The following is an 18,501-nucleotide window of genomic DNA, read 5'->3' as shown; positions in this document are numbered from 1 at the left end:
GGATGCTTACAGTTTAGTCCTTGCCTTCACTAACCATTTCTCAGCTATGTAATCTCACTGGGTGCAAGAAAATCTTGTTCATGCCATCAGGGTGTGTAATTTTGGAGCTGCTCACACCAGCAAATTATTTGTCTAGAAAGAAATGTAACCAATTTCCAGTTAAAATGCAGCTTTGTGTTACCCTTGGCATAAGATTTATTAGAGTTTAGGATCATTGGGATGAGAACAGCTCAGAGACCAGGAGATCTAATTCATGAAAGATGTCAGGTTTTAAAATTTGGTTTCACTCCAAGCAAGAATGAACACAGAAAAAGTTGAAGCTTTCCGCAAAATCTTTTCTAGGTTTTTCCTCAATGAGTTACATAGATTACGTTCTACAAGCCCTTTGTTTTCTGGCATAGTTTTCAAACTTTTTCTCATTTAGACATAAATTTTTGAGTGTATCCCAAATTTTTCCCTATCCTTTTGAAGAGTAGATCCAAGGCAGACAGAATATTCTAGAGGTAGTCTCACTAATTTCTCAGGCAAAGCTAATACAATTTTCATGCCCCATGATAGTCTGTTCTTTTGGACTTTGAATGCTCTTAGCCACAGTTTTGTACTGATTGTTTTGTGCTCCCCTGTTCCCTTCTAATGTTTTTAGGACTTCACATCTTGGAAATGGGACCTCCAGTCTTCACATTGGTTATTTGGTTTTTCATTTGATCAAATTTGAGTGCATATTGGTGAAATAAGCCAGAGCTTCATTCTTGGTACAGTACCATGCTCCCCTGCAGAGCCACTTCTAGTGCTATCCCTACTTAAATCTGCATTTCGTTCAATACCCTTAAGAAAGAAACTGGATGGTATTTGGTCAAGGGTAGTATGCAATCAGAAACCACCCCATTTCATCACAGTTTCTAATTTACAAATGTTTTGTTTTCCGTCAGTTCCCTAATTGTATTCAACTTAAGAAATGCTAAACTGCTTTGTAGGGCGCTCAGTCTTTTTGTCAGTGTCATGCAAATAAACCTTATGCCTCTATATTATGTCAGAAGCACTTTTTTTAATGAAGCTTGTAATTTCATTAAGAAAAGTTACTTTGGAAAAACCTATTTTCCATACAATTATGCTGACTGGAACAAAATGCTGCCTTTAAATTCTTCAGTGCTTGTATCCAGTATTAGTCTTTTTTACAACTGAACCCAGAATCAGTATCTGATTAACTGAGTTAATTCCACCTGGGATTTTCCATCTACCCCTGTTCAAATGTTGATGCTTTTTGCAATTCTCTTCAGTCTTGTGGAACTTCCCTCATGTTCCAAAATTTCCTTAAATCTAACGGTAGCAGGTCATACAGTTCCTCTTCCACTGATTTTAAAGCAGCTGATTGCTTTCTATTGAAAGTTTTCCCTGGTTACTGATGGACCAGAGAGGATGCCATTATCACTGAAATATAGAAATAAGCCTTCTTTCTTTTAAAAATCACAACAGAAATAGGCATTCATGAGTGCTTCCTGACTGAGAGACTCATCCTTCTTGGTTATAATTGAGTTCATTACTTCCAAATATGTTTCTTAGTTTTCCATTGCTATTCTTTCTTGAAAGGCAGTTCTTAGTTTCCCTTTCACCCAGGTAAGAATGGTTATATGAATAATCCCAGTTAACTTCACTCTTAAGCACCTTTATACTGGAGGAGCTTGGTTTCAGTTTGTCCTTTAATAGGTTTGACTAAGTATATGTTTATGTACTTAATTAAAATCTGAAGACTCTCTTAGCTCCTAAAGTGGGGCAAGTGGTGAATTTTCACAGCAGAACAAGTTCTTTCTGCAGAGCTTCATATTCAGTGTCTGTGCACAGCGTGATGCTGTATTACCTGATCTCTCCTGGACTGCATGCTTCAATTACTGTTACTGAAATAGATCTTTATAAATTAAATACTTTATATATGCCACTTTGCACTCTTCATTTCAGGTACAGATGCTGGTGCATAAACAACTTGTTCCACTTGTGGGTTTGGACAAGTATGGGTAGGTGTGAGTAGGATCTGACTCACAGAAACATGTATTTCCACCCAATAATCAACATGGGAGCACAGTATGCAAAATTTGTTGAGTGCAGAGAGTAGTTTTCTGTAACAGGAAGTTTTAGATTTGCCAAGCCAAGAAAGCTGTCTGAAGTTTATCTCATCTGTCTGATCATATTTTTCTCTGAAAAAGGCGTGAGTCTCCTTTATCAGTTCATGTTATGGCATAGGTATCCAAGAGACGGAGTGACACCCATCAAATTTAATGGAGAGAGGTATGGCTTCCTATGGCTTGAACACTGCTACAACAGGTGGTGCCTGTTGGAAACTTACACAGGCTTTGCACAAGTGGGTAAACTCTTTTTTCTTAATCTGTTCCTAAGCAGAGCCTTTGCCTCTTGCTGATGTCACACAGAAAAATCTCTGACCGTGGGTTATTTGCAGATGATGGTGTGTGATTTACCACCTTAGGCTCACATAGGTGTTTAGCTCTGCTTGGCCACTGGCATTGTTGCAAAAGGGAGGATATCCAGAATTGTTTGCTAGTACAAGTCATCTATAATCATGTGTGTAAAGTTCATTAATTTCCTGACACTTGCCAGTGTTTTCACTTTAAGCCAGGGGCTGTCCAAATTCTTGTAAGCAATAAATCACATGCCTCACCCTCCACACAACAGCAGAGCCAAGTTTATTGAATAAAATATTCACACGGTGCCTATTCATCTCCATGTTGTTCAGACCCATTCAGGTGAGCACAGGCATCCAGTCAGGAGCTGGCTGCTGTTTGCTGGCTCGGGTGAGGCAGGCTGGCATTCCCGCTTGGCATTCCCTCTGATGCCCAAGTGGCAGTCGTTTCCTTGATGCCTTTGAAAGTGGGTTTTGCACAGGGCAGAAAGTAGCCAACAACCAATCTAAAGCTGTTTTCTGTATGTGATGAAGGTGGAATTAGTCCATTTCTCTGCTTGCAAAGATGTTGTCGCCAGAGCGTTCATCTCGAGCTCTCGGTCCTCTAATCCTTTGTGCAACTCTGTAGTCAAAGCAAACTGCCTGCTGCATCCCGTAAAGCAGAATGTCACAATAAAGATTTAACAAGAATATTATTGTCATTGGCTAGAAAGAAAGATGCTGTCTAAATGATTGTTTTCCTTGTGTATTTTAACAGAAGTTTTAGTTCAGCATGAAGAGCAGCTTTGCCTCCTTTTATAAGAATTGGCAGGAAGAGGTAATATTTTAGCTGACGCGTAATCTATCTTGACTCTATTGCTTTTTTATTGTTTGTCAGAAAGGCCCTGGGGGTAAACATTATTTCTTTGTCTGTTTTGGCTCTGGCTTTATGCCATGGACACATTTCTCACACCATGCATGTTTCTGCATACTGGAATAGACTGGATGAGGACAAATTACCAGCTCTGCACACAGGTCTCTCAGGTGCCATTTTTGCGTCTGTGGAGAGGTCTCGGGAGTCAGAGTGTAAGAGGGAACAGGCTGCAGGGAGCTTCCCAAGCTCCCCTGGAAGTTGTCAGCTGGCGATTGCAGTTCAGCGCCTCACCTTGCTCCCAGCACTTATGGCTGAAAGAGCTGCAAAGCGCTCAGCCAGCACTTAGAGAGGCCAGCCAGCCAGATGCTCTTGCTGTGTGTGTAGATGAGCCCAATGGCTTAGCAACGATTTGCAGATTCAGGTGAAACAAATTCTCTCACTTGATCTCCTGCAGCATTTCATAAAGAAAGAGCTGACATACATTTTCAGCGAAGCTCTTGAGTTTTACAGTTTGGAGAGCTCATTTCCCTAGGTGTCAGCCCTGGAGTCAGTGTTCCTGGGATGCCAAACACACTGTTTTGTTGCTCAGTGGATTGCTACCACATTTGTTATCATATGCACCTAATAAAAGCTTAGAATTTTATGCCTTCCTCTGTTGCATTATCTCTCCATCACCTCCTCTGTGAGTTGTTGAGATGTTAAGTCTGTGCTTTCCTGGTCTCTTTGGTCCTTGTGGCTTACACGAGCAAACCTCTCAAACTGAATGTGAACATCCCCAAGGCAAAACAAGGTTTCCCATTCATCCGTGGATGGGTTGATGAATAGGTGATGCTTTTGTCTCCCATCACTTAGGGCACAGCAGCCCAGACAGCTGCCCCTTCCCTCTCTGCTGCTTTAGAAAGGCTTTATCTCTTGTCTGGCACCTTTCTGTCTTTTCTCTCACCCAGAAGGACTGCATATATCAAACTTCCCAACTTTGCTTTCGAAGTTCACCTCGGCTGACAGGATGGAGGGATCCTAGGGCACTGCTTTTGCTCAGTAGCCCCAGCTGAGTCCAGCTGGGTGGATAGGTGAGAGTAGGATGCTCTCTATCCCTTCTGTCTTTACTCTGAGATGAGCAAACAGCTCATCTGTCTAAACAGCTGAAAGAGTTATTTCCTAAGAAAACCAGAGGAGGAAAAAGCCCATCTGTCTGTTTGGGATTGGTATCTTTTCACCAAAAAAACCCAGTTCAAAATTGGCTGCTTACTAGAAGCACTGGATTCCTAACCTGAGATACGCTGCCAGCAGCTTCTATGAAATATGTTGGCCCTAAGGGTGGGAGAGTGTTAGTTGTCTTGCTAGGGTGTAGAATTAAATTTCTTTTTCACTTATCTTCTCAAATCCCACTACTTATAATTGTAGAGGGGGAAAGGGTAGACAAAAAACCAAGCACCTCTGGCAATGACTCAATTCTTTTTATCAGCTGAAGAGTTTGTGGATCCTGTGGGTGGCATATAAGCTGAACCTTCTGTCCAAACACAAGGACAGAGGGCTCTTGGATATATTCCATAAAACATCATCGGCTATAAATTCTAAATTCAGAAGTGTCTCAGTCAAATAAGACATTCCCAGCATGCTTCTGAGTATGTATTTAGTACCAAGAAGTGTCAGGGGATAAAAAATTGTCCAGTTATTATGAAGCTCAAACCTCAGCCATGAATATTCTTCATTATCTCTATTCACTGAGATTTTTTTCAAACAAAGTAATCTAGGGAAGTCCCTCTCTTCACAATAGAGATGACAACAGTCATTTTATTAGAATGTGGCTGGAGAAACAGGCAAGTCTACCATGCAGAATATAAACACTCATCCTTCAGACCTGTGTGCAGTTCCTGGTAGTGCCACAGATTTCCTGGGTGCGTCACAAACTAACCCTGCCCTGTCCTCCTATGTGTATATGTGGTGGCTATGAGGAATGGAGCCAGCATCTATATAACATCTGCTTCAATCCATCTGGAATCTACTTCGAGGTCTCTGTCTCATGGGTACCCTGTGCTGTACTGCTTGCAGTAGTAAGGCAGCCCCAGAGCAGTCCCACTGTGCAAGCTAGCAGTGCTCTGTGGAACATGAGATTACTCATTCCCCATTGAAAGCAGGCAGTGATGAGAGTAAGCAGGAAACAGGCCTTTAGATCAGGGGGTTTCCTTACATTTCTTTTACTACATCCACTAAGCCTGCTTCCCTCACATCTGGTGCTTTGGGGCCTTCTAATCCTTAAATCAACTATAATAGCAGGAATGGAAAAGAAATTGAAATTACAAAGGAGAAAATGCTCGGAGGTTCTCCTTTTGTGGGGGTAAAGGCAAGGAGAGTGAAGCGGGAACTGACTTTAATATATTTGCTCTTTCAGGGATGGGTGTGAGTACTGGCTGTTGTTTTTGTTGAAAGCTCCGGGGGCAAAAGGGGTTTTGTCAATGTTTTACAAGTTTCTAGATGGCGGTTTGAAACTGCAGCAAGAAATGTGATTCCTGGCTTAGCAGACAGGTTCTGCAAGTCAAGCTTTCTGTTTATTTTAATATTTCAGGGATCCTTCAATGTGTGTCACATGGACAAAAAGAAAGGGGGAAACTCCTCCTCCAGCATGAACACTGCCACAGAATTGTCTTAAAGGTGCCAAGTTCCTGTGAGCCACATGTCAACATACACTGTCCATGCCCCAGTCACACCATCCCAGCAGAGAATTCCTGCAGAGCCAGCTCAGATCCATGTATACATCTGGCTGTGGACTTGTGCTGGTACCAAACATCATGAATATGCTCAAGCTAAATGATAACCTAAAACTAAAGAACATTCAGCTGATGGGTTCTAGTCATCTTCCAAGAGAAGTGAAAGAAAGAAATCCATTGTCCAGGACATTAAAACTCTGCTGGCACCAGTGCCACACAGGATTGTAAGGAAGGGTTCTGTACTGGGCACTTGGGGTACACAATGAATCTTCTCCATCTCTAATGCAGGTGTTTTCCTGAGTCAGCTACATAAAGTCTCCAGAGCCAACTGTACGAATGTAAAAATTGATAACTTCTAGCTCTATCTGTTGTGCCTCTGCCTGTTTCTAATGGCTTTAAATCACAATTGCTGCAAGGAGCATGGAGAGTTTTCTCCAGTGACTGAGGCTGCAGTGTGGAGGACTGTGTTATCCCAGAACATGGGACATATCTGTGGTCAGCCCATCTTTGCAGTCGGTGTTCTCACATGCAGGTTTTCTAGAGACACTCATGAAGGCTATAACCAGAAGGGCACTACATGGTCAGCTGCATAAGCTAAACTGGCAGGTTTAGCTTCCATATCCTTAAACTGTTTTAGCAGCTAGGAAGGCTTTTGCTAGGGATTCCACTATTGTGGTTATGAATTCTCCGTAATTATAGTTAGGGGATTAAAATAATTGACAATGAGCTGGTTCTGAAATTACTCTGACTTTAAAATCATTTTCAGAAGGGTAAATGTCAACTGGGCATTTGGGGGTGTATTGCTTTCAGAAGTGGGAGAGTCTATTTTCTGAGGAATCAATTGATTTTTGTAAAGAAAGTTCTCCCCAGATCTACACTAAAGTGGCTTCTTGACTTTATGCAGTTTCCTGCAGAGCTATGTCTGTTTTGCTTCTCTTGCTTCCACATCATGCTATCCATTACACTTTATGCTTCATCACTGAATTTTGAGCATATTCCTGCCAAAGTGTAGCTGTCTGCTCAGATAGATTATACACTCTTTTCAAACAAAAGTAAAAGATGTGATGACAAACTATGTGGCATAGCTGATGCCACATGAAATATAAAGGAAAGATAACAGAGTTATGTTATTCTCAGAGAAAAAGAGCAAAACATGAAGCACAGACCTCTTACCCAGGAACGATGGAATTATAATCTAGACTCCTTCACCTTGGCAAGTACATTTGCTCACACCATCTCACTGCATCCCTCTGGAGCAGTTTTACTGTTGGGCTCCAAGCAATGGAAGGTGCTACAGTGACTCTAAAGGAAAGGAAGGTAGATCTGAGTCAAAGGAAGCACATGCATTGTCCCAGTCCCCCATCCAATCCCATTCCTCTCTGGCAGTGAGTGATTGAACAGCTTCATGATAAGGACAAAGGGGAGTTGCAATGTTTTGAATAGCGAGCGGAAATGCCTTTCGCCTTGATTAATCTGATTGAGTTCCCAGTTTCGAAGGGAACTGGAGGGCAGACCTGGGAATTCTAGTTAAACGAGGGAGAAAGGAATCCTTGTTCCCAACAGGTAATTAATTTAATTTTACAGGAATGTTGATATTTTGCACCTAAAAGTGCTCTTTCATAGGCCATAAAAACTTTCCCAGTGCACAGATGGTTTGCTCTTAGAAAAACAAGTGAAAGTGTGATCTATTTGGTTAAAATAAGTCTTCCTGTTGGGGGGAGTTACAGGACAGTACTGTTAAACACATAATCCATATTTACTGCAAAGCAATAAGATAACAGAGCTCTTTGTCCAGTAATCTCTTTTTCATTATGTGTCACACTTTCATATATTAACATCCTCCCTAGAGGGAACCCGTTTCTCATTTGGGTTTCTAGGTTTGGGGACAGTTTTGACATTAATTCTTTGGATATATCAGTGTTTCTGGCTCAGCTTTCAGAAGGAATTTGGATGGATTGACACAACACTGAACAGAAGGGATTCAGCCCTAATTTTTGAACATAGACATTTCTGGGTGGGCCCTGGGTTCCTCATAACTGAGGATTGCACACCTCATCTAAAGCCTGGTGCAAACAGTGAGACTGTCCTTTGCTGATCATGTCTCTTTGCAGATTTATGAAGGGAAAAAGAGAAGTTAACGGAAATTACTACTGCAAGCTCCCCTCCACAGGTAAAATGGTAGAGTGGCAGCCAGGAAATCACTAGGAAAGCTGGCACAAAGCAATCACCATATGCCCAGACAATTAAGACCATGACAGACACAAAGCAAGTCCTGATGAGCCTTGAGTTATTTTTAAGATTAAACCATGGTCTTGCTCAGTCATAAATAAACTTAAAACTTGAGAAAAGTCCCAGTAGACATAGCAGCTTGTGAAATTGAAAATAATGGATGTATTTGGGATATGACTGCGGTGCTCAGAGCATTGGTGTGTGAGCAGATAGGACAAACACCTGACAGAAAACAGCTGGGTGGAAAAAGAACAAATGAGATGATCCTCTCTCACACCAACTTGGCAACAATTCAAGTTCCCAGCATGATCTCAACCCAGGCACCTGCCAGAGTTGGGTGAGCCTCCAGCAGCAGTCATTCTGCAACATCCCTTCTCCTCTGTGTGTGAAAACAAACTAAATCACCAGCCTATGGTCATGGGGTCTCTGGCTCTGGAAATTTAAATGTCTTTGCAAGGCAAGAAACAAATCCTCTGACGGTTGATGTCACTTCAGGACGTGGACACTCAGCCAACAAAAACCCAGGCACCTGCAGATAGGTCACAAATCAGGGAATGTTTTTAGGAGAAAAATGGGACTCAGTTGGGAAACAGGAGTGTTTTTAAGCACTGGAGCAAGTGCCAAGTAACTATTCAAACATCTCTTTAGTCCCTTCTACCTGCTGAAAGAGGCACCTCCTCCCCACCTTATTTTTTGCACCAGAAAAATATCCAGCAGTGCCAAGTCAGTAGCTAGGAAATTGCAAAAATAATTCCCATACCACTTACCAAAGGGCCTACATGAGACCTTTTAAGGATGTAAGATGTTAGTTATTTCCACTGGCAAAAGGAAGAAGGACGTGGTAAGAAGAAATCTTTATTCATTGTGGCAATTTGATCACAGGAATAATTTCTAAAAGATATACTGGAAACAAGACTTAAACAGGATAATAAATGATAATTTTTTATCAAGAAACACAAACATTTTCATCTATGAGAAGTGAAGTTATTAAGATAGGGCAGAGACCACTAAACAGTATGCACTATGTATGGATTGATGCTAGAAACACTGGGTCCTCAAAGTTAACTGCTAATTGCCAGCATTAGGGAAGACATCTTCTATATGAGCTATTCAGTTCTTCATTTTTTAGACCCACAAAAGGAGTCTTGCTTCTCCCTTGATGTGACATCCTAGTCTGCATCAGAAATAAAACTAGAAAGTAAAAACTTTCAGTTAGAAAGTAAATGTTTAATTCATCCTGTTGAAATAAGTGCTGGCTTTGTAAGTATATTCAGATTCTGAGTCTTGCTAATGCATTGGGCATTAGTAACCTAAATGTAAAGTATTTCTGTGTAAGTTAAAAGGGAAAAGTCCAAATGCACTGAGAAGTGTAGAGTTTAAGACTATTCTCTCTTCCCTCAAAGATATATATCCCCTCTCACTTTGCTTCTCTGAGCAAGTAAAATCAGAAGACAAAAGCAAAACAAAATGAGGGAATAATAGAAAAATCATGGTGAAAACTCTTCAAAAAACCATGACAACCAAGTCACTGGACTCTTATCTGCAGCTATTTTGGAAATTTTGGAAATATCAAAATGATGGGAACAAGCCAGAAAATTGCTTTCATGTGGAACAAGGGAGGAGAACGATCTGACAGCTCCCCAAAACAAGGGGCAGGTTAGCCTGGTGTTGTCCATCTCTTTAACAGAGTCCCCACAAGTTCATATGTAAAGTGTGAGACCCAGCAAATCATTTTCAGTCTTCAAGTAAAAGAGTTTTGCACATCAGCTTTGTAGAAGAGACTGCCAAAAATGACACTCTGGCTCTGGGCTTTACATACATATCAAATTATTTATACCAGACTCCTGCACAGATTGATAGTCTGTGTATAAGTGAATGGGGCCAGGAGTACAGGTCCCACATCTGTTTCTCAAGGTTCTTCTGATAGCACTAGGAAGAATGAAGGTATTTTGAGCAAAATCTGAGTATCCAAATAAGATCAAGAGAGGATATTTAAGGTCAGGAGAGAGTGTTAGCCCACCTATGATACCAGATCAAGCTCAGGGGCTGTGCAACCAGCTTGGGTCAGATCAGCTCCAGTCTGTGTGAGAACCTGATCAGTCCCTGCATCCTTCGAGGGCAAGGAGTACACAAAAGCAGTACAGACACTTTGTGCTCCAGCTGCCCTGGCTTTGCCAATCCAGGGGCTCTGAGCTGTGGGACCGAGACACAGTCTGTCTAGACTGCACGTGCAGGATCACAGGCTCTGATCCCAGAGTTGGATGACAACATTTCATAGAGGCAATATTATATTTTCTCTGTTGCTCAATGGCAGCAGCTCTGTGTCGGGAGGACCTTTGTGGGGACAGCTGAATTCCTGCAGGAAAGCTGCTGAGCCGCTTTGGGGGATTTCCCGCGCTGTGTGGGAGCTCAGCAGGCTGCCCAGAGCCCGGGATCCTGAACTGCAGCCCGTCCGTCAGCACATCTCCCCATGTGTGATTACAATGGTTTTCACCACTCACCCCTCTCCATCATGTGTTTATAATCACTGCTATTATTCTAGAGTTGGAGAGCAGAAGCATCCTATGCAAATCAGGATGCCAGGGTCAGTTACACCCTTTCCTTCCAAGGAAACCCAAGCCCTCGGAGTGATGCTGACAGCGCACCATAGGAAATGCAAGTGCACTGTAAAGGGCTGAGTCACTGTTTTTTTCATAGCTTTGTCCTAAGCAGGTGAGTTTTAGATGTAAGAGCATCCAGGGTTGCAGTGAACTAATTTCAGGAAATCTTCAGTGGCCTCACACTTCCGCCCCATGAGTTTCACTCAAGAGATGCAGGCTGGTCTCCTGCTGCTGCACACACTGGCAGCACACCCACTGTGTCACCTCGCTCTACCTTAGCACCCACCATCTATAAACTTCAGTCATAGTCAAAACCCCTTCCACAGGGATAGACAGGCCCTAAATAGGCAAAAGTCACCCCAAGGGTAGCACAAAAGTGTTTGTGGTCCTGCTGCTGGTGCAGATAGAGGAAGTTCCCTGGTGACATATTGACTTACCAGGAAAGGTAGGAGACACTGCTCAGGACACATTAAATACATGCTCCAGTTAATTTATGTGACCTGGCACACCAAAAACTAATAAAACCAGTTTATACTCTCACTTGTGCATGATTAATGGCAAAGCTCTCCATCATATATCACAGACCATGCCCTAGCTGGGACAAAAATATACAGATTATGGGAGAAATTAGGAGTTAACAAAACAGCTGTTAACTGAGCTAGAAATACTTTGCCACAGTCCCATTGTAAATCAGAAAATCACCCTGTGACAGATCTCCCTGGCTGTTTGTTGGGAAGTTCAGAGCAGGAAAAGCAGACAAGAGTAAGAGGGTTCCTCATAGGCATCAGGCTGGTGCCTGCTCAGTGCCAGATGCTGGTTGGACCCATGGTATCCATGGTATCCATAATGTCCATATTTCTGTCCTCAAAGAGCTTGTGACCACAGCAGGGAAAGACAATGGCCCTAATCTGGTGAATGTCTTCTCTGTATTCACTGGCTTTCCCCTGGTTAGCAGTCCAGTGTGTAACTCTCAGAAGGCAATTCACTGACAGTACTATTTAATGTATTTCCAAGGATGGAAAACTTTGAAAATGGAGCTTCCCCTCTCAACATAGGCAGGATGCAGAGTGCAAAAGTTAAATTTAAAATGTTGTCATAAGGTCACTCCAGACAGATGCAGGTTTCCAAGAGGGAAGGGGTCAGTGACCTGAAGTCACTCTGGATCAAAACAGCCAGACCTGTGTGAACTCATTCTCATAGCGCTTGTCCTGGCTGACGCACGGTGCCCATCTCGCTGTGGACATTCAGCACAGGCAGCTTAATAAAAGCCTGCCTTCCTGCCCCTTCCCAAAAGGTTTATTTCCTGACCTAGGCAACATCACTGGGGCAGCAAGAAAAAACACCGGCAAACAGACACATCCTTTGCCCGATTCTCAGAGGGACAGAGGCAGACCTTGCCCAGCAGGATGTGGGGAGCCAGGGCACTGCGATTGGTCACCTACTGCCAGCTGAAACAAAACAAAAAAATGCCTCACAATGATGAAAAATAAAATAGAGAGTAACGAGGGTATTTATGTCATTTCCTGATAGGCCATCATAGAGCATGATAACAGGATGGGGTCCACTGTCAGTTCCTGGATGGTTCAGGCTATTTCCCATAACCCCAGTGACTAAATAGTGCTGTGAGGAGAGCTCAAAGCTGTGGTGCATCCTGCTTCCCCATACAGACACCTGGTTTGCAGGAAGTGAAGAACCATCCCAGGGGGGTCAGATGTACCCTGGGAACCACAAGCCTTTCACTGGCTTTGAAAGAGTAAAAACATCCACTTTTGGGAGTATCTGCCCTTCAAAATGGCCTGGAGACCTGGTTCCCACCCGCTGCCCTTGCTAGTGAGGGCCTTGGCATGGTTCAGGGAGACAGCTCTAAGTCCAGCCACAGCTCTGCCAAAGCCTGTCTCTTGCCTCCCAGCAGTGACTTGCTGCCAGTGCACCATCCATCCTTAGACAAACCTGCCATTTTGCTCAACTGAGATCCCACAGTTTCCTTCCCCAAATGCCTATAATAAGCCCTTCACCTGCTCTTGGAAGGCCTTAGCCTTAGAGAGCTGTTGCTAACCTGGGTCCTGACCTGAGTCCTGGTCACTGCCAAAGTTCATGCCAGTTCTCAGCAGACTAATTTTTAAAAAAAACTAATTTCAGTTGAAGGTAGCAGACATTGGTAGCACTTTTGCAGGAACTTTATGCTGTCCAAAATTGGAAGTTTTGTTAAGACACATGAACCAAAATTTTAAAAGGTCTGAAGCTATAATCTGTTGCTTTAATAATATGCTAATACTTTCCTTTAGTTTTGACATGAAAGTTGTTTTGTGGTATTAACTGAAGGTGAAATAGATGCTATTTCAGTCACAGAAAAATGATCTGCTCCAGAAATGAGTACATAACTCTTGTGCTTCCGGATTATGTAGTTCAATATATTCATAAAATTCACAACTAGCTATACAGCCTCTCACCAGTAACAGAAGCACTTCACTAGCAGCTTTGACATGTTAATAGCTGCAGAGATAGTAGTAAAAGAGTTAGAGAGTTGTTTTTTAAAGCTGGGTTTTTTGTTCTCCTACACACTGCTGTCCTGGGGGGCAGGTGCTAGTTATGCCATTAGTATTATTCAATGCTGTGAGATTGATCTCTTTATGAATTAGTACTTACATCTGTATGGCACAGGGAATTGCTGACTGCAGACCAAACTTCCCCACTTGTAGAGGACTGACAGCAAGGATTCTGGGCTGGGCTGCCCTGAGGACCCATCACTTTGCCTCTGCTCTGAGGCCATTTCTTTCCAAGCCTGTTTAAAACAGATGGGCAGCTCCTTCCAGCAGCCCAGAAGGGTGTGGAAGGATATGATGTGCACTTCATCCTAGAAGTACAGCAAACACCATGTGGTTGTCCCAGATGGGAATTATGACTCCTGCTGGTGATGATGAAGGGAGAGGAGTCCTTCCTCCCTAGCTTGTCCCCTACTTATGGTGCAGACAAAAACAGCTGGACCAAAGCAGCCTGGTTCTTGGTCAAAAATAACAAAGAAATTTGAAAACTGTTTTTGAAAAGAGAAAAAGACTCAAAGTTTATTTTTCATCCAACCTGAAGTCAGACTGTCAGATACAGATTTTTTTTCTGTGCCATATGCTGAGGATCAGCCACTGTGCAGAGAAGATGCTCCATTAGCCTGACCCCCACCAGCAGCCCTGAGCTTGGCTCTGTTGGCGGTTCTGGCCCTGCAAAAGGATTTCCATCCCTTTGAGAGACAGACATTTTTTGCCTCATATATGATGTAAAATCAGTTTCATAATACAAGTAAAATCTATCATAATCTCTTCATGCTTGGTGCTTATTTCAGAGCCAGCTGCAGCTGTCACAGCCTAATACTCTCTGCTTAGGGTCCGTGTGTGCACAGCTGGCTCCAGCCTGAGCACCTGCCCTCGGCCCTCAGAAGCAAGCCAGGATCCCCCCGTTGGGTCTGGGCTCTGGTACTTGACTGCTGGTTTTCTTTTGAAACCCCCCATGAAAAACATGCCGAGGGGAGGGTGCCCTGTTCAGGGACAGCCTGGTTGGATTATTTGGGCTTAGAGAGCAAAGTGTCAGGTTTGTGTTTAATGAATATCTCCATCAATCATCCCAGCTGCCCATGGAATAATTACCTTGCAGAAACACAGTGGCAGGTAAAGCCCTTGTCTCAGGACACAAAACAGGCTGTATTAGAAGCCCTGCTGTTATACTCACTGTTATTATAATTTGCCTTCAGTTATATTCATGCTTGGTGCTTTGCAATAGATGGCTCTTTATTCCTTTTTGGGGCTGTTTCAGCAGGTACCTTATACTTCTGTGGTATGCAGGCCAGGGATGTTCACCCCAACATTTTAGGGACACAAACCAAATTTGCCAGAGGTGTAAATTGTCTCCCCAGATGCTTCTGTATTTGGTGAAGTGCAAGCCAAAAGCACGTCATTTGGGTCCTGACTCAGCTGCACTGACTTGGAGTCTTTTGTGCTCACATATTCACACAAGGCCATAAGTAGCTCGGAGAGACTCCAAGAGCTGCAAGGTTGATGGTCCAGGCTAATTTTTTTTGAGCTAGTGGTTAACCTACACCAAACTCCTTCCCTCTGTAAGCTCCAATGCCTGCAGTCATCTCAGCCATGAATCTGGCCCCTTTCACCTCTGCCCTTGCTGGCCTTTATCCCTAAACATCAGTAGGATGAAATGCGCAAGCTATGGGCTTTAAAGGACTTTACAAGTTCAATTTACAAGCTCCATAAAATTACGAATTCTCCCTCCCCACTGCAGAACTACCTTGTAAAACATGTCCTGTATTGTTTCAGTTTGACGGGTCAGGCTGCAAAAGCAAGGCAGCATCAAGTGGAGAGAGTGCATCTGGTACCCAGCAGAGTCTCTGGCTGGGAGAGGAGAAAACAAGAGCTGGACATGGTCAACTGCAAGTGAAAATAATTCCCTGCCCCTGCCTTGTGCTGTGGGAAAGCCCAAGGGCTCATCCCACCCTCTGCTTCTCCTCTCTTATTGAGCAATTATTTGCAATGTACATTTTGTTCCATTTGCTTCAGGGTGTGACATCCATAAGCATCCCTGTGCACGCTGATAATCCTAACCTAGCCCCAGCATCCAGGGCTGTAGCTGGGACCATGTGGCTTGTTCCTTAGCTAAGCATCAGGCACTTGAAAAAACTGCAATGACCCTCCACAGCAAATGCCTGGCACTAACCTGATACCAGGGTAGTAATCCACAAAGCCTCTTGCCCCATCTCAGGTAGCTCCTGCTGCTGATTGTATGCCAGAGGTCTGCAGAGGTCACGTACTTCATCTTTCTGTTTCAGTTCAGGCTGCCTTCAATAGCATCAGAAAATGAGCAGAAGCCTCAGCAGCCACACGTAAAATACCCTTTCATATCCTACCCATATCTATACCCAGAATTATTTGGTGTCAGACTGAGCACAGCGAGTCATAACTCACCTTTCACTGGAGCTGGAAAAAATACTCTGGAACTGTTGCCAGTGTCAGCACCATTGCTGATATTTTTAATGCCAAGGGAAAGTGTTAGTTGAAGAAGAAAGCAAATGAGATCCTCCCAACATCAGCTGAAAGATGGCCAGGAAAGGATGGAAAGAAAAATTCAGGGTTCTGCTGATGGCCTATGCCAATCCATCCCATCCAGAAAAACACTCAAGGACCTGTCAGGATGGCTGGGGTGTGCCAGCACACAGTACCAGTCAGTCAGGGCTGGCAGGGATAAGCACGGGGGCATTATGCCACTTGCAACAACAGCAGAAGTCAGGGAGATGAGGCATCTTTTTTCTGGAGAGAAAAGCCTGAGGGAGCAAACAGCCCTTGGAAAAAGCTGTGGTTCAATTTATTCAAGTGCATTCTGAGCGATGTACGAATGGGAACCTGTCCCTGGGCAGTTTTAAAGACATCTCTTAAAATACACTTGTTCCCAGAAACGATGACAGGTAACACAATCTGAGAAGAAAAAGAGAGATAAAAAGCTTTGCCAACACAGATGGCCAGCAGATGCCCCCCCAGCCCTCTTGTGCCCAGTGCTGTGGCCCCTGTGGCTCTTCCGGAGGGTGACAAGCTCAGCTGTCCTATATCTAAGGTCTTGCATCAGGGCTACTGATACTCGCAGAGGCCCCTTTTACACCAGCTGAGGTCTCCAGGGATCACTGTGGCAACAGCTTCCTGCAGCAGGGCTGAGTTCTCACAGGGGCCAGTCCATTTCAGGCTGTATAGGAAAGAAAAAACCTTTCAGAAACCCAGATATCCTAAATGCAGTAATGACAAGATTTTATCCTTCCCCCATTACCCCCATTATGGTGCAGGCTGTTTATGGGCATTTTTTTTTTTCAAGTTTTCTCTTTTCAATACAAAACTCAGCTGGCTCAGAGAAGGGACTTCTGCTGGAAATGAGAACAGGGAAGGACTATCTTGTTTCCAAGGCTGGATACTGTGAAGGGCTAGGGAGCATGGGGAGAGATGCCAGGGCTTAGGTTCAAGCCCAGCTTTATGCCACCCCACAGCCACGTTAGGGTTTTGCAGAGGAGCACCAGGTTTTCCAAAGTGCTCAACACAGCACATGACCTGCAGCTTCTTGACTCCAACAGTTCTTATCAGCCTCTGCCTCCTTCCTTCCCCAGAAAACCTCCTTCTCCTGGATTCTAGCTGGCCACAGGCTCTGAGATGAATTTCATCCCAAGCAGAGGCAGCATGTGCCTCCAGCAGGCAGGCACCTACAGGGCTGTATCCCACAGGGCTGCATCCCACAGTCCTGCTCAAGCCTGGTTGTGTGTGGGCAGGCATGGGTGGTTCCCTGATGGCTATTGGCCATTTCAACTGACTTCTTAAATTTGCCATGGCACTGCCAATGTAGCTGCAACAGTTTTTAGATGTTCAAGAGGACAAAGTTGATACATGATTCCCCTACTCACCCTTCTGCTAACTTTGGATGCAAACTGTTTACAAACAGCTGTTGTAACATCCCTGAGGTGCAAAGGAAAATACTCAGCTACAGAGAAAAAGATCTTAGCATGGACTATGTCCAGGAATTTCATGAACAGAGCCAGGAGCTTATTCAGATGTTTCCCTTCTAGGCTATGGGTTAGGCGGGTCTGTGGAGATGAGAGGGTTTATCATTCGTAACAGCTGTGACGAGTGGGGCTGCAGGATGGCCTGGCAGGGAGGGCTACTCTGAGGGAGAGTGGCCATCAGGGAGGACAGCATCACCATGGGAGTGCCAGCCTGGCTGCACCGACTCCCATGGCAGCAGCAGCCACACCGTCCAGTGATTGCTCCTTGGCAAAGCCCCAAAGGCTGCAGAGGCATCTCTGTTCCCACCACCAAGCCCTGGGGCAGGAGCAAGCGTGGCTCACAGTCCCCAGCATGTCACCAGGAGTTCTGTGACCAGGTTTGCTGGCAGCAGAACTGTGCCACACCAAGGCGCAGCCCCTTGACCATCAGCTGTGCTGTGCAGACATGGGCTGTGCCTGCCCACGTGCTCCCCACACCGAGGCTCTGGGGAAGGTTTTCTCTTCCCAAGGAGAATAGAGCACTACAAAGACAATGTAATCTGCAGCCATCAGCACCACCTCTGCCCAGCTGATCCCTGGCTGCCTGCACTGCCAGGGCTGGAGGGGCTGTACACTGATCCCACTCACAGCTGGTGACTGGGTGCTGGTACCCAGTCTGCTGCTTCCCTCTTGCCAGTGTACAGCACACTCACTCCTCAGGCTGCCACACCCAAAGGGTGTCAGTCCTGTTGTATTTACAATGCAAACTCTCTCATTTTCTTGTCCCTTTATTTGATAAATTTTCCCTTTCCTTGCCTCACTGCCTTCCCTTTCCATCAGCAGTATTGGCACGTGGAGCTGGTTTCTCACCACCAACAGAGAAAGCCGTTGCTCACCCACACAACAGGGGGAAAAAAATAGCTTGTGAAAGAAAGGCAATCAGATCACTCAAGCTAAAGTTAATTTCTTTTAGAGTCCCCCCATTCTGGAAGCAGTTTCCTGCTCTTCTAATTGGTATTTTTAAAGGGGAGAGAAAGAGATCCCTGTTCCAGGGGTATTAAGCCCTTTAAAGATGCTTTAGCTAACAAAGCAAAGATTAGAGAACATGGATCAGATGTTTTTCCTATCAAAGCCTTTTCTTCCTTTCCTTTTTTTTCCCCTACTGTGGATGTTTTGAGTCTCCTCTGGGC

The 18,501-nt window shown here is 44.3% G+C and overlaps 1 protein-coding gene across 1 annotated transcript in view; it reads left to right on the top strand.

Annotated features, from left to right (window-relative positions):
- Positions 1-18,501, top strand: part of TBX1 (T-box transcription factor 1) — a 151,110-nt gene that overhangs the window by 97,935 nt on the left and 34,674 nt on the right. The window lies entirely within an intron of this gene.

This window comes from Cyanistes caeruleus, chromosome 18 (genome assembly GCF_971803275.1).
Source record: "Cyanistes caeruleus chromosome 18, bCyaCae1.hap1.1, whole genome shotgun sequence".
Classification (NCBI taxonomy): Eukaryota; Metazoa; Chordata; class Aves; order Passeriformes; family Paridae; genus Cyanistes; species Cyanistes caeruleus.
This window is presented reverse-complemented; position numbering and strand designations above follow the sequence as displayed.